Below are 13,875 nucleotides of genomic sequence, written 5' to 3'. Positions count from 1 at the left end.
ATATGAGGCAGAGGGGATAAGATAATTAGTAGCATGTGAGTCTGCCACATCAATTTCAAGCAACCAATGAGGGTTTGAGTCTTGGATTTCCGTAAGATATTTTTATGCTTTCTTCTTTGCTTAGCTTATGGTTGGTGGTCACAGGAAAGGATATTTTGGTCCTATCACTAAAATGTTCCACTCCCTACAGTTAGGGGCTGGGGCTGAAACTATTGAAAAGGATAGGGTACGATATGTATTGTGGGGGCATTTTCTGAATTTGCAGAAGTACAAGTAAGCAAGATTTTGGCATATTGGCTGTGACTAATTGGGGCCTTCAGCCGGGTATTTTTCTAGAGCTAACGATAACTTAGAAAGGCCCGTGACCTCTGGGGGGGTCCATGATAGCCCGTATAATATTTGGCCCGACTTAAGGCTCTAGGCCATGAAACTACCAGCACATTAGACTAGTAATACTATTAATATTAATGGCTCATCATACCAGGCTAAGTCTTGTCGTGGTTTTCCGTCTTCCTGTTAGCTCAACAATTTTCCATTTTTAATTGTTGAGTTAAGAGATTTAGGATTTAAACTCACTTATACAAAAAAATAAATTGGTGTTTTAGTTTGATAATAAAATAAAATCATTTTAGAACGGACGCCACATACCTGTTAGAAAAATAATAAGGAAGATTGAGTCTTGTTAACAAATATCTTAGTGGTAGGGTTCAAGTGATAGCTCCATAATAATAACATCCTTTGTAGTATCTCGTAGTTCAAACTCTATCTCCTCTCTCACTCACCATCTACTTATCTCCAAAATAATAATAATAGTAGTAAATAAATAAAATTAGAGACACAAATCAGTTAATTTTTATTAAATAATTTTAAAATAAAATAAAATAATATATATAAATAGTAAGAAAAATAAACACCACTTTGATTACTAACAAGTATATTTTTTAGGGGCCAACTCCCCTCCAGTTTAGACTTCTCATGTTTCTCCTATTTTTGTCCAAATGAGTAACATGTAGCAAGTAACATATCCAAAGATTATTAAAAAAAAAAAATGCAAACGTCAACTATAGATTTTCTTCAATTTCTGGGTCTCTCTCTCTATCTCTAAGTTTATGCCCTTCTCTCTCCAACATCGTCACAGGAGCTTGAGAATCAAAAGCGCCAAGATTATAACTTGCCGGAAAAAAAGGGGGTAAGAGTGAGACAATAGACGAGAAAATAAAAGAAATGCAAAAGATCTTTTTGCCAAAAGCCAAGGAAGCTCTATTGTGCAAGGTGGGTGTGCAAGTTATTGTCCTTTGTATTCAAAGTCATGTTCATTTTGATGTTTAGGTGTTTGTGATAATGTTAGAGACCAATGGAGAGAGGTTTTTTTTTTTTTTTTTTTTTTTTTTTTTTTTTTTTTTTTTTTTTTTTATGTCAGAGATTCAACCTATAGCATTCACTCCTGATAATAGCTCTTTATCATCAGATCAAGACACTAATCAATTTTTGGTGTAGCGGGGATTGAATCCTAGTTTTCTTATACAACCATCAGAGACTTTACCAGTTGAACTAACTGAAATCCACCAATGGAGAGATAGCTAGAAATGGGTAGAGAGAGAAACAAAGACCCAAAAATTGAGAAAAAATTCATAGTTGACGTGGGTGGCTTTATAACCTTTAGATTTGTTACTTTCCACATGTCACTCATCTGGACAAAAACTGGAGAAAATAGGAGGAGTTTAAACTGGAGGGGAGCTTAACACTATCTTTTATATGTACATTACAACTCAATTAAATATTTATCAAACTCTTATGACACTCGTTAATAAGACCTACTTATATTTGATATTACATGTTGCTAAAATAAACTTAACTAGCTTAGAGCTAGAATTTAATTTAATTAAATCATATCCAAAATCAATTTTTAGTCTGATGATTAAGAGCTTGATTGGTAGAAGGATTTTTGTTTTTGTTTTTAAAACAGTATGAAAACAATTTTCAAAAAAATTGAAAGTAAAACTAGTTTTTAGGTAATAGTTTTTACATTATACTCCTATGTGTTTGGCTCCCACTTTTAAGAATAATGTTCAAAATACTAAGAAAAAAAAAAGTTTGGGAGAAATTTATATTTTTGAGATTTTTTTTTTTTAATTACAGAAAAGTAACGTGGAGAATCTATAGATTACTTATTATTATTATTATTTTTTTGTGATAATGATAAGAGATTAGAGCTTATATATATATTTTTTAAAATATTTTTAATAATGATATGTTTCAAATTTGAAGTGCAAGAATTTTTTTTGTGATAAAGATAACGTCCATAATTTAAGAGATAGAAGAATTTGGACATCTCTATGGAGTCCACTGTTTTCAATTTATTTACAACTATGTCATTAAAAACATTTTCTACATCTTGAAAATATTTTTTCAGCTATTTTCAAAATCCCGTATTGAACCAAGAAAATAGAATACAATTTTCTAAAAATTGTAGCCAAAAAATATGTTCAAATGTGGAACCAACCATTTTACGAATTGCAAAACAAAAAACTATATTTAAATACTCTTACCAAACAAGCTCTAAGATTTATTATAAAATCCGAAATAGAAATATAAATGAAAAGAGCTTAAATTTATTGCAATATGGTACAATTAGAACCTAAGTCCAATTATACACACACACACACTAATATTATTCCTGTGTGATGCATGTCTTGATGAATATTCATATGTAAGCTAATTTTTTTAAAAAAATAATAATTTAAACAAAATTATTAAATAAATAGTAATAATAAATTATAAAATAAGTAAATAATTTTAATAAAAAATTGCTTTAAGTTCTAATTGTTTAGAGTTTGAACTTTAACTTAAATAGGTGTTTATTGCTTTACTCTCTTTTTTTAATAGAAAACTCCATTTGGCATAATATCCTGCACACAAATTCAGAAGTAAAGAACAATAAATAACATGAATTTATTAAATTAAAATATAAGCGTAAGTTGCATCTTGGGAAAAAAAAAAGTGAAAAAAAATACAACAACGTTGGGTGTATTGTATGGGATTTAATTATATGGATGACTTTAAAGGTTAAGAGATATTATATTGAAAAGTCATTATATATATATATATATATATATATATATATATATATATTGTAAGGTCATAATTTGGGTCCCTAGCCCAAGTGATGGATGAACTTAGACTCAAAAAACCCAATACAATGAATTTATAGAAAGTGGGTTGGAAAACTGGGCTTTAATGAGTTGGACAACAAGTAAAATGGATTCAGATGACCAAAAAAGGAAGATAGACTGATTTGAACTAAAGAAAATCATCATCGGCAAAGTTCGAGGAGATCAGCTTATATTTTATATATAAATATATATATATATATATATATATATATATATATATATATATCTCAAGTTTGATTACCAATTCAATTTTTGATTGCTACAGTGTTTTTCTCTTAGTTTCTCGATCCACTTCTCTTATTGCCTCTCCTTTCTTTTATACTATCTTCCCCTTTTCATCTTTACTCTCCACATGCAGGCTAGATGGTTAGTGTTGATACTTGTCCCATCAGCATCTTCCTGAAATCTTTGTGTAATAGCTATAAGGTTGAAAACCACTATTTAGGTATCACTTCCACATTAATGCGGCCAGATGGTTAGCTGCAGAGTATTCAATGCGGTGGTAGCATCTTTCTCCTTAGATATTTTAGGACTCCTCCATGTCCTATGTTTCTATAATGCTTATTCGTATCAACAGAATTTCCTGGAACATTCCCCTAGACGGCAGACTACCCCTTTGGACCTCGGCTTTGGTTAGCCGAGGAGACAGTCATCCTCAGCCCACCCTCCTAGGCCCTTATGACCAAAACTAACTTCTTCATTTACTAACACGGACTCCCCTGACAATGTTTACTCCTCCTCGAACGGCTTCATGTCCTCGGATTGAACCCCGGGCCCAATATATACATAGATAATGAGCTCCTGGGCCCAATACCCCTACATATATATATATATATATATATATATATATGAAAATTTTGATAATAGACTATTAGTTGGAGTAGAATATAAATTTCTAAAACTTAGATGATAAAATTTATCTAAATTAAATTGTTGTTAAATCTTATCCCTTAGTCAAGAGTCTTGTAACTTAATATCTTAATAAAAAATTAATTTAATACTGGATGCAACTTAAAGACAAAAACAAAAACAAAAATGTAAGTTGTGTTGGATTTAAGTTTAAAAATTTTTTATTATAGACTTTTAGTTTTATTTAAATTGAACAATTGTTAGATGATATCTCTTAATTTTGAAGAAATATATCATAACAAATAGTATAAAATTAATTTACTAATTAGTTGTTCTTAAAATATTGATAATTGACTTTTAGTTGGAGTAGAAGTCAAAATGTTTTTTTTTTTTTTTTTGAGAAAGAAAACATGTATTGTTGTCTGAGATTTTAGTTTAGATTTTATTTAATAATAAACTTTTAGTTTGAATAGAATTCAAATTTGTTTAAATATTTAAGTTTAGAAAAATTTGATGATAGACTTTTAGTTTGAATAGAATTTAAATTTGTTGAAGTTTAAATGATAAAGTTTTATCTAAATTAAACAGTTGTTAAATATTATCCCTTAATTTGAGAAAATATATCGTAACAAATAATATAAAATTAATTTACTTATTAGTTTTTTTTTTTAATATTGATAATAAACTTTTAGTCGGAGTAGAAGTCAAAATGTGGGGTTTTTTTTTTAAAGAAAGAAAACATGGGTTGTTGTTTGAGATTTAAGTTTAGAATTTTTTATAATAGACTTTTAGTTTGCATATAATTTAAATTTGTTGAAATTTAAATGATAAAGTTTTACCTAAATTAAACGGTTGTTAAATATCATCCATCAATTTGAAGAAATATATCCTAACAAATAATATAAAATTAATTTTATTTATATAATAACTAGTAAGTTATCCGTGCGATGCACGGATAATATTGTATATATATTATAACATAATTGTTATAAAACTTTATTAGTAATAATTTTATCATAAAAAGCAATAATTATAAATTGTATACACATAGTCATTATAATTATTCAATTGAAAAAAAAAAAAAAAAAAAACAAACAAACAAACAAACAAATTTGAAGAAAAATTAGAGAATAAAAGTTGATATAAAATGTGTCTTTCTCATTATCCTTAATTCTAAAACAAAATACATATCTCAAATACCCACGGTTAATCACATCATATAAAAAACTCACAAATCTACAACATCTGACCTTGACATCAAAATCATAATTGCCATTGTCACTCAATATAAAATGCAAGCCCTCTTTCCTTGGTTATAACCAACTCAAACAGGGTAGGATTAAATGAAATAACAATGTTAGAACTAGGTAAGTGTCATTAAAAGATTGAAGATAAATGACATTATTTTTTGTCTACATATATTTGACATGTGATGACATGAAGGGCTATGGGTGTATATATATGAATATATATATATAAAGGGATAGAAGTGCAAGAGGTGAAAATAGTGAATTAAAATGTAAAGAGTTTTGTGTGTATGTGTGAGAGATGAAAAGTCTTGAAACATTGAACCAAAGGATACAAAGAATATTTATTTTTTTAATTAGAAAAGTCTTAAAACATTGAACCAAATAAAATAAAAAGTCAGTAATTAATTTGTTCTTATCTTTGATGTGGCTTAAGAGAATTTCAATTCTCTTCATAGAGTTGCTCGTGCAATATATGCACAGATAATATTGTAATGTTTTATGTAATTTTTTTTGGAAAATTTTATACATATATTATTGCATATTTATTATAAAATTTTGTTAGTAATTATAAATTGCACACACATATCTATTATAATTATTTTGTTCAAGTAATGAGCAATAATTAAAACAATTTTGGAGTGATATTGCAGTATAGTGATGCTTGTGAAGCTTATTGAGGGATATGTTATCATCATCTATTTTTTTTATCTTCAATGTTTGAATTTTAGTCTATCCATTTTTGTTCAATTTTTGAGCTTTCATCACTTTTTCCTTTTGTTGCATCGTTTGTGCTAATCACTAATGAATTGGCACCGGGAAATTCTTGATTGGATCCTACAAAATTTGAACTTATTTTTAGTAGGTATTTGCATTCATATTAAATTTCAATGATGTAACAATTTTTTGTAAATGTTTTTATTTTTTATTTTTGTTAATTTTTGAATAGTCCAGCAAAAAGAATTAATATAGCATATTGAATTATGTATTTATATATTTTTTTCTTCCATACCTTTTTGTCGTTTGAAGGTGCATCAAAAATCTTAGCAACTATGTAATTTTCAAAAGCATTCTTTAGACTGAATTCATTCAAATGAAGTAGGAAAATCCATTTTTTGTGCTAATTTTTTTTTTCTCAAATAATGTGGGATTCCTTCTCCAATATCAATAGTTTTACAATAATTTAAATAAGTTGTACCTTGGCTTGTTTTTCAACAAGATCTATTGTAGATTTATTTAAGATTTTCTCAGCATCTCAATCAAATATCACAAAAGTTGTTTTGTCAGTTGCATTAAAAACTTCAATTTGAATCTTGTATCTAAAGTAGTTTGCAATTGTATATATATATAGTAGTTATAGTAAGATGAATATATTATACATATTTGGAGGGTATGTAGCTAATGTGAGTGCCTCTCACCTTGGGATAGAAAGATTTGTTTTTGTTTCACATTTTGCAACTCAAAATGATCCTAGTTGTGGTTTGACATTCCTTTAACAAAGCACGCACAAAATTTAATATCAACCCATTATTGTATCAATGTTACTTATTATTGCAATACCCTAGCAGTTTGCATCTTGCAATGAACTTTGAAATTAATATGTACTATTATTTTAATGTAAATAATATGATGTATTATTATTTTTTTATGTAAATGATGAGTATAATTTGAAATGATTAACAAACTTGTTTTCTAGGATCTCATTCAATGCATTTTATCTTTACTATTGCTTTCATATTCTTTAAAGATAAATCCTCCTATGAAAATTGTTTTGCATATACTTTTGATATTTCTTGTATAGGATCATGTTTTTGACCATCCCTATCATTGAATTTTTTTAAAGAAAATATTAAGTAAATGGCATTTTGTGAGATAGTATATGTTATTTATTAGCCTTTTTTGTTATTATAAATTTGAAAAATATGCATTTATCAATTATTTAGCAACCTTAGGAATCTCAAGATTTATATATATTTTTGTTGCACTGGTCGATAACAAAGAGAATTTGTCTGCATAAATTGCATAGAACATTATTAATAGACAAAAACATATTGAATTGAAATTGGGGAAAAATGAAGACATGATTTAATGAAAATGAGATTTTCTAGAAGTATCATTTATACATGGAGGAGGAGGAAGATAGTTTGTAAGTGGGTAAGAGTTTTGGCTTTGATTTACACATGGGAAAGGTCAGACTTAGGTCATAACATGTAAGGTAATAACTGAGCTTGGGTTTTTCATAAGGTTTGGTCTATTTTAAAATGGTAGTCCATTTTGTAGAGAATAACTTTTGATCTAATTGTCAAGAGCAACTCATATTTTATATAATAGTCAAAAGAAATTACTATAATCTATTGAGTAATAGTAAAAAAAACTTAATAAAAAGAGGTAAAAAATGCTAAATTTATATAATAGTAAAAATAAGTTACTATAATCTATTAGGTAACAGTTAAAAAAGCCTTAATGAAAAGAGGTAAAAAATGCTAAATTTATATAATAGTAAAAAGAAGTTACTATAATCTATTAGGAAACAGTAAAAAAAAAAAAAATTAATGAAAAGAGGTAAAAAATACTAAATGTAACATTAGAGCGCCACATGACAGGACCTCATGTACTCCCGCATGAGGTGCACATGAAGTCTCTGCTTTTATATATATATATATATATATATATATATATATATATATATATATATATATTAGCATTTAACCCACGCAATGAATGGAGTTATTTTATTTTGTTTTTTTGAACCGCGTGGGGTTATTTTACATATTAAAAAACAATCAGCTTAATATAGCAATACAATGTACTATAATTCGTCCTGGGCATGAAGTTTAATTTAACTAATTGTTGAAACAAACTAACGTTAGAATTTAATTACAGAAACATTATGTTAGCCTTTAAGGCAATGTAATCATAGACATGACCAAATAGTCAAATAAAGGCAAGAATAGGAGTGGGTGTGCTAAATATGTTAAAAATGCTTAAATATTATTTTATGTGTTTTAAAAATGTCCTGCGATTATGCTCACCACTTTAAACATATTTTGTAGTATGGAACAAACTTCGATCTACACGGTGATATTCAGGCATTAGCTTTCATTTTGCTCATCTAAAAAAGTAATTTGATTTCGTTTGAATGGAAGAATTTAGAACTTCATCCTTGAAAAAAACTGATTCATGAAATTTGGTGTGAAGATAGAATTAATTCAGATGTATTCCCTGAAGCTAGAGATCTGAATTAGAATTTAAAAATCGAATTTTAATGCTAAGATAAAAATCTAATGTAGGGTAATTCCTCTAAATTTTTTAACATTAGATTACGATATAAACAACCATCCAAACTCACAAAATGTTCATCCAACAGCTACAAAGTGTCAAACATGATAGAACTGCAATGACAATACCAACTTCAAGTCCATGTGAAGATGGTTTTCTAGCACCTATAGTGAGGTACACCAATTTAAGTTATTTCATCAAAACAAAGACAAAATTGTATCATAATTATTTGATTTTGAAAGTATGTAGACGCAAATAAAATCAGTTTTTCTTATAATTATGAAATAATCTTGGAACACACATGTAGTTTTTGATACTATCTCAATCACTCAACAATCTTTACCCTTCTAGCAATTTTTTTTTTTTTTTTAAATTGTTATCCTCAAACCCAACCTATTAAGCGTATCTTCTTTCTATTTGTTTCAAAATAAAAGTATAACATTAATCTACCATATGCTTCTACCAATTTTATAGTAATATTCCCCTATGTATAATCATTTCTATTATGCTTCGAAGTATTGATGAAGTCTCATCTATAATTTCCCATGCAAAATATTAGCACACAAAACAAAACTCTCCAATCAAAGCATCGAAACATAAGAACATATGGAAAATGCTAAAGGTATTACCAATTTTACAACAAAAAGCTTACACAACTTACATAAATAAATAATATATATATATATATATAAAATAATAATAATAATAATAATAAACTTACATAAAAAAAATTAAAGCGGGTGCATTTCATGAATTTGCCCATCCATTACAGTGATGACTCCAATTTTTCTAAAGCCTCATCCGATATGTTGGATTTATGAATGCAATATTATATGAATCATGAACATTTTCAATTAATATGCAACCAAATAGGTTCAAGAGATACACATAAAAAGAGAAACATAAAAAGAAAAAATTATTGTCAGCTCAAATTTTATTTGCTTTAACATTGTATCGTTCAAATTAAAAAAAAGGTAAACACACATTACTTACTAGTGGGTGCTTAAGGTTGTTTTTAATTCATGATTGAAACTACCAATGATTCTGCCTTTGGAGTTCATGGATGACACTATCACAACCTTATTAAAGTAAACAATTCCGCCCTGCAAATATGTATAAACTCAAAATTTTAAGTGATGCCAGACATCAAAAAGAAGCAAGAAGCTTCAGAGATTTTGCAATATAGGAAAATATAAATGATCAAGGTAAAGAATTGAGTGACCATTGTAATAATTTGAACAGATGTAGAAGCTGAAATTTAGGTAAAGATGTGAAGAAAATGTAAAAGACAAAAAAAAAAAAAAAAAAGCTCACGTAGGTGTGTTATTATTATTTTTTTCATATCTAAAGTTTGTTTGAAATCAAATCAGACAAACATGATAGAAAATCAACACAAATAGCAAACACTAGTATCTAAAACCTATAACACCTAAAAAAAAAAAAAGAGCAAGCAAGAGACTAAATAAAGCTACAACTAAGTATGAGCAAGAAAATCCATTGACAAAAAAGAGTAAAGAAACTAAATAAGAAATGAGTAAGTAGGTTCAAGATATCTCCCAATGCACTGAAAATTTTTTCAAGAGAAAGCAAAAGCAATCACCTTTAAATCAATATCTACAAACATTATTTCATGATACTGTTATATTGCTTGCTCACTCCCAAGTGCAGGAGATCGTAGCAATATAATTCTCGGAGTACCAAGGTTGAACCACAAGGAGCAAGGTAAATTCAAAGACAATATAATTAAATAACACAATTTGGGTGAAGAAGAAAAATACTTTTGCTTGGTGAGTGTTAACAAGAATAATGATAAAAACTAATTTAAATTAATAATGTAAATACTAGGGCATCGAGGCGTTTCCCTATATCGATATGAAATTCTTTGTGATCTAGGAAAATATCTATTTCATAATTAATTGTTCTTATACAATTAAAAACTTATGATTCGGTTGAACTGAGACAATTCAAGAACGCATAATAATCTCGATGAATAATACAGTTAGAAAATTTTTCACAAAAACCCATTCACTTTAAAACCTTATTTCTATTTGAAACTATTAGAAATTCAGCTAAACAATAAGAAAAACATGATTGAACTTATTGAAAGCATGGAAGAACTAATACATCAAAAGAAATCTAATTGAACAATCAAATATGTTATTGATAAAATCCTAGAAAGAATCACATTGAATATTCATACCGTATAGAAGAAGCATAACCCCTAGCCCTAGCAAAGCGTTTAGGCTGCCATTAGAGAAAGGAAAATACAATTTTTTTCTCCAAAATTCGTTCTCCACAGCCTCCCTTCAAAACCCTAATGTCTAAGTGTTCAAAGAAAATAAAAACATTTACTATTTTAATTTCGGTCCAGGTTTACAGCGGTAACTTGTGAGTTAATTTCGACCTTCAAAAATTGAGAATTTCGGAAAACTCAAAACTGAAAAGTTGTAAATATTTAAGTCACGGTTCCAACTCATCTGGCCTTGTGTCAATTGGATTTTTGTTACTGATCAGTGCTCAAATCAGATTTTTCATTTTCAGATTCTGCTTCTTTGATTTCTTTCCTTATTTGAAGCTTCCAATCATGGTAGACGATCCAAGCACTCTAGCTGCACCTCCTTAGACATTTAAGCATGGTCCTTCAACTCCACTTTTATTCTAGTTTGGCCTCCATTCTCTTACAAATTCCTGTAAACTCATCTTTCTCACATAATTTCCTAAAAGTAGAAAATTACACACAATGAATAGCATTTTATTCAAGAAATTATGTAAAGATAAATAATAGGGACTAATGCAAATCATGGCTTAATTATACAAATTAAGCATAATAATAAGAAGATAACGCCCATATAAATATATAACAAGTATACATTTTAAGGCGTTATCATATATGAAGGGCATAAGCAGTAAGCCTGAACTCAAATATTCTTATATGCTTGTTTCCATATACCCATAATATATTAATTCAAAATAAAGCTTATTTCAACATCAAACTTAGCAAAGTACACCAAATCAAGTTTAAAGCATAATTTTAACAATTATAGCAGAAATATCAGCTACAAATCAAGACAATAATCAAGAATACATATGTACATCTCAAAGTGGCTAGGATCAAAACATGTGCATATCTCTAATTTTAACAATGAGTATATGGATTAAACAAACATAGTAAGGATAAAATATATACATACACACACACACTCACATTGAATCATTAAAATCACTATTATTTCCATGGACGTAATTCATTCTACCATTAAACTTAAACCCAGAGGATGTTTTATGGGCCTTTTGGACTTATGGTTATCTATAGGAATAGAAAAAGGAATAGAAAGGCATAATTGTGTTTCTTTTTATCTATTTTAAAAACATCATTGACAAATACCCAAAACCAATTAACCCAAATACTCTAAACAAAAGCAAACCAAATATGACACAAATATCATAAAGAAAGCAAATTCTAACCAAATACCTTTATCAAAACAAATTCTAACCTAGAAACAAAAATCAAAGATTTAAAATCAATCTGACCAAAATACCCAACACTAATCATATTTAATACCATTTTTGTAAGACCATAAGTTCAAAAACAATCCAACCAGAATACCCATTTTAGATTTCAAAATCCCACAATTTCAATCCCAAACAAAACCTGAAAATTAAAGTGAAATGATTTAGATTAAAGAATTAGAAGGATTTCATTTTGTGGAGGTTTTCCCTAAATAAAACAAATAGAGAGGAAAAGGGAAGAGAATATTAGGAAAAGAAATTGGTACATTTGCTTTGATGAATTTAGAGACTCTAGATTGAAGGAAGATTCCACTTCATCTGATGCGAGAGATGCAAGAAAATTGTTATTTAATATTATTTATATTCGCAAGTCAACTGTATTTTTATGTTTTAAGTCCTAGTAATTTATTGGGCTATTAGTATTTTAATTTGGGAAGCAAGGTTATTTTTGTAATAAGGCAATTAGGGTTTCCTAGCCAATTAGAACTAGGGTTTAGCAATCCTTTATAAGCAACCTATTGTACTTCTTGAGGAGATAGTTGATATTTTGATGAATGAAAACAATGGCCGTTTGGTCTTTCTTTGGTCTGGTGCTGACTCCAGGTCTACCCTAGGTGCTGATTCCTAGTGGTTTCCCCGCTTGGTGCTGACTCCTAGGTCATATCTTTTATTTTTTCCGTTCTTTCAATTTTGTTTTGGTTGTCTTGCGTCATCATCTCTACAAAGAAAGAAATTGAATGATAAATCTGAAAGATAAAAATTCAAACAAACCCATTGCTGTAAATATTTAATAAAGATAGTGACATATCAGAATTTCAATTTCCTTAACCCTAATTTGTAGAACCAAACTCAACTGTAATTATAAAAGTTTCAAACATACCACAAATCTAATTTGTGGGGAAAAAAGTCAGAGAATGGATAGGAAGTCCGTTGGAGGCGTTGTCAATAGGTAGAGGGGACTGATCTTCCATCCTTTGCTCTCTTTTTTTTTTTTCCTTGGAACGAAGGGTTTTTGAGAAGAAGAGAGACCCTTGATAGAATGTTGTTGTTGTTGTTGTTTTTTTTTTTTTTAACTACAAACTGTGGATATACATCAATCAGAAGTTTTGGTTTTTGGTTTTTCCTTTTTAGTTTTTATCGGGTTGATTGGGATTGAAGTGGAGAGTTTACACTTTTCATTGATTTGTTTGTTCCTTCCAAAAGGTAATAAGTGGGCCGAACAAACGGGTTTGTGCTGTGGAAAGGCTTAGTGATTTCTGTAATCCAAAATAGGAAGAAAAAAATCGAAAAATTGAGAAAACAAACATTTTCATGGAGAACCCAAAAGCCCGAAACAAAAAAGGAATCAAAACCAAAATCAAATCTAAACCTATCCAACAAAAAAACTCAATAAAAAGTAATATTTCATACCCAAATATATATATATATATATATATATATATAAAAATGGAGGAAAACATATCGGAGCCGGTTCCGATGATCTGATGGTGGTAGATATGTAGCCTAACGGTGTTGATGCCCATAGATTTTTCTTTCTCTAGGTGCTTGCAGCAATGCTCTAAGTCTAAAGAGGGAATGGAGAACTCTCTCCCTCTCTCTCTATATCCAGAGTGTTTTTTTTTTTTTTTTTTTTTTTTGAGCATTGCAAGCCTTTTAATTGTATTTTGGTCAGTTATTTTTCTTTTTATACTAAGAGAGTGAGAGGCTCTCACACGGTGTGTTAAAGTTGGGAAACAATATAATTTATCGTTTTTTAATTTATACGTGGCTGAATTTTAGATGGATTTTTTTCCTACATGGCAGCACCTTCTTGCAGG

This window comes from Quercus robur, chromosome 8 (assembly GCF_932294415.1).
Source record: "Quercus robur chromosome 8, dhQueRobu3.1, whole genome shotgun sequence".
Lineage (NCBI taxonomy): Eukaryota > Viridiplantae > Streptophyta > Magnoliopsida > Fagales > Fagaceae > Quercus > Quercus robur.
This window is presented reverse-complemented; position numbering follows the sequence as displayed.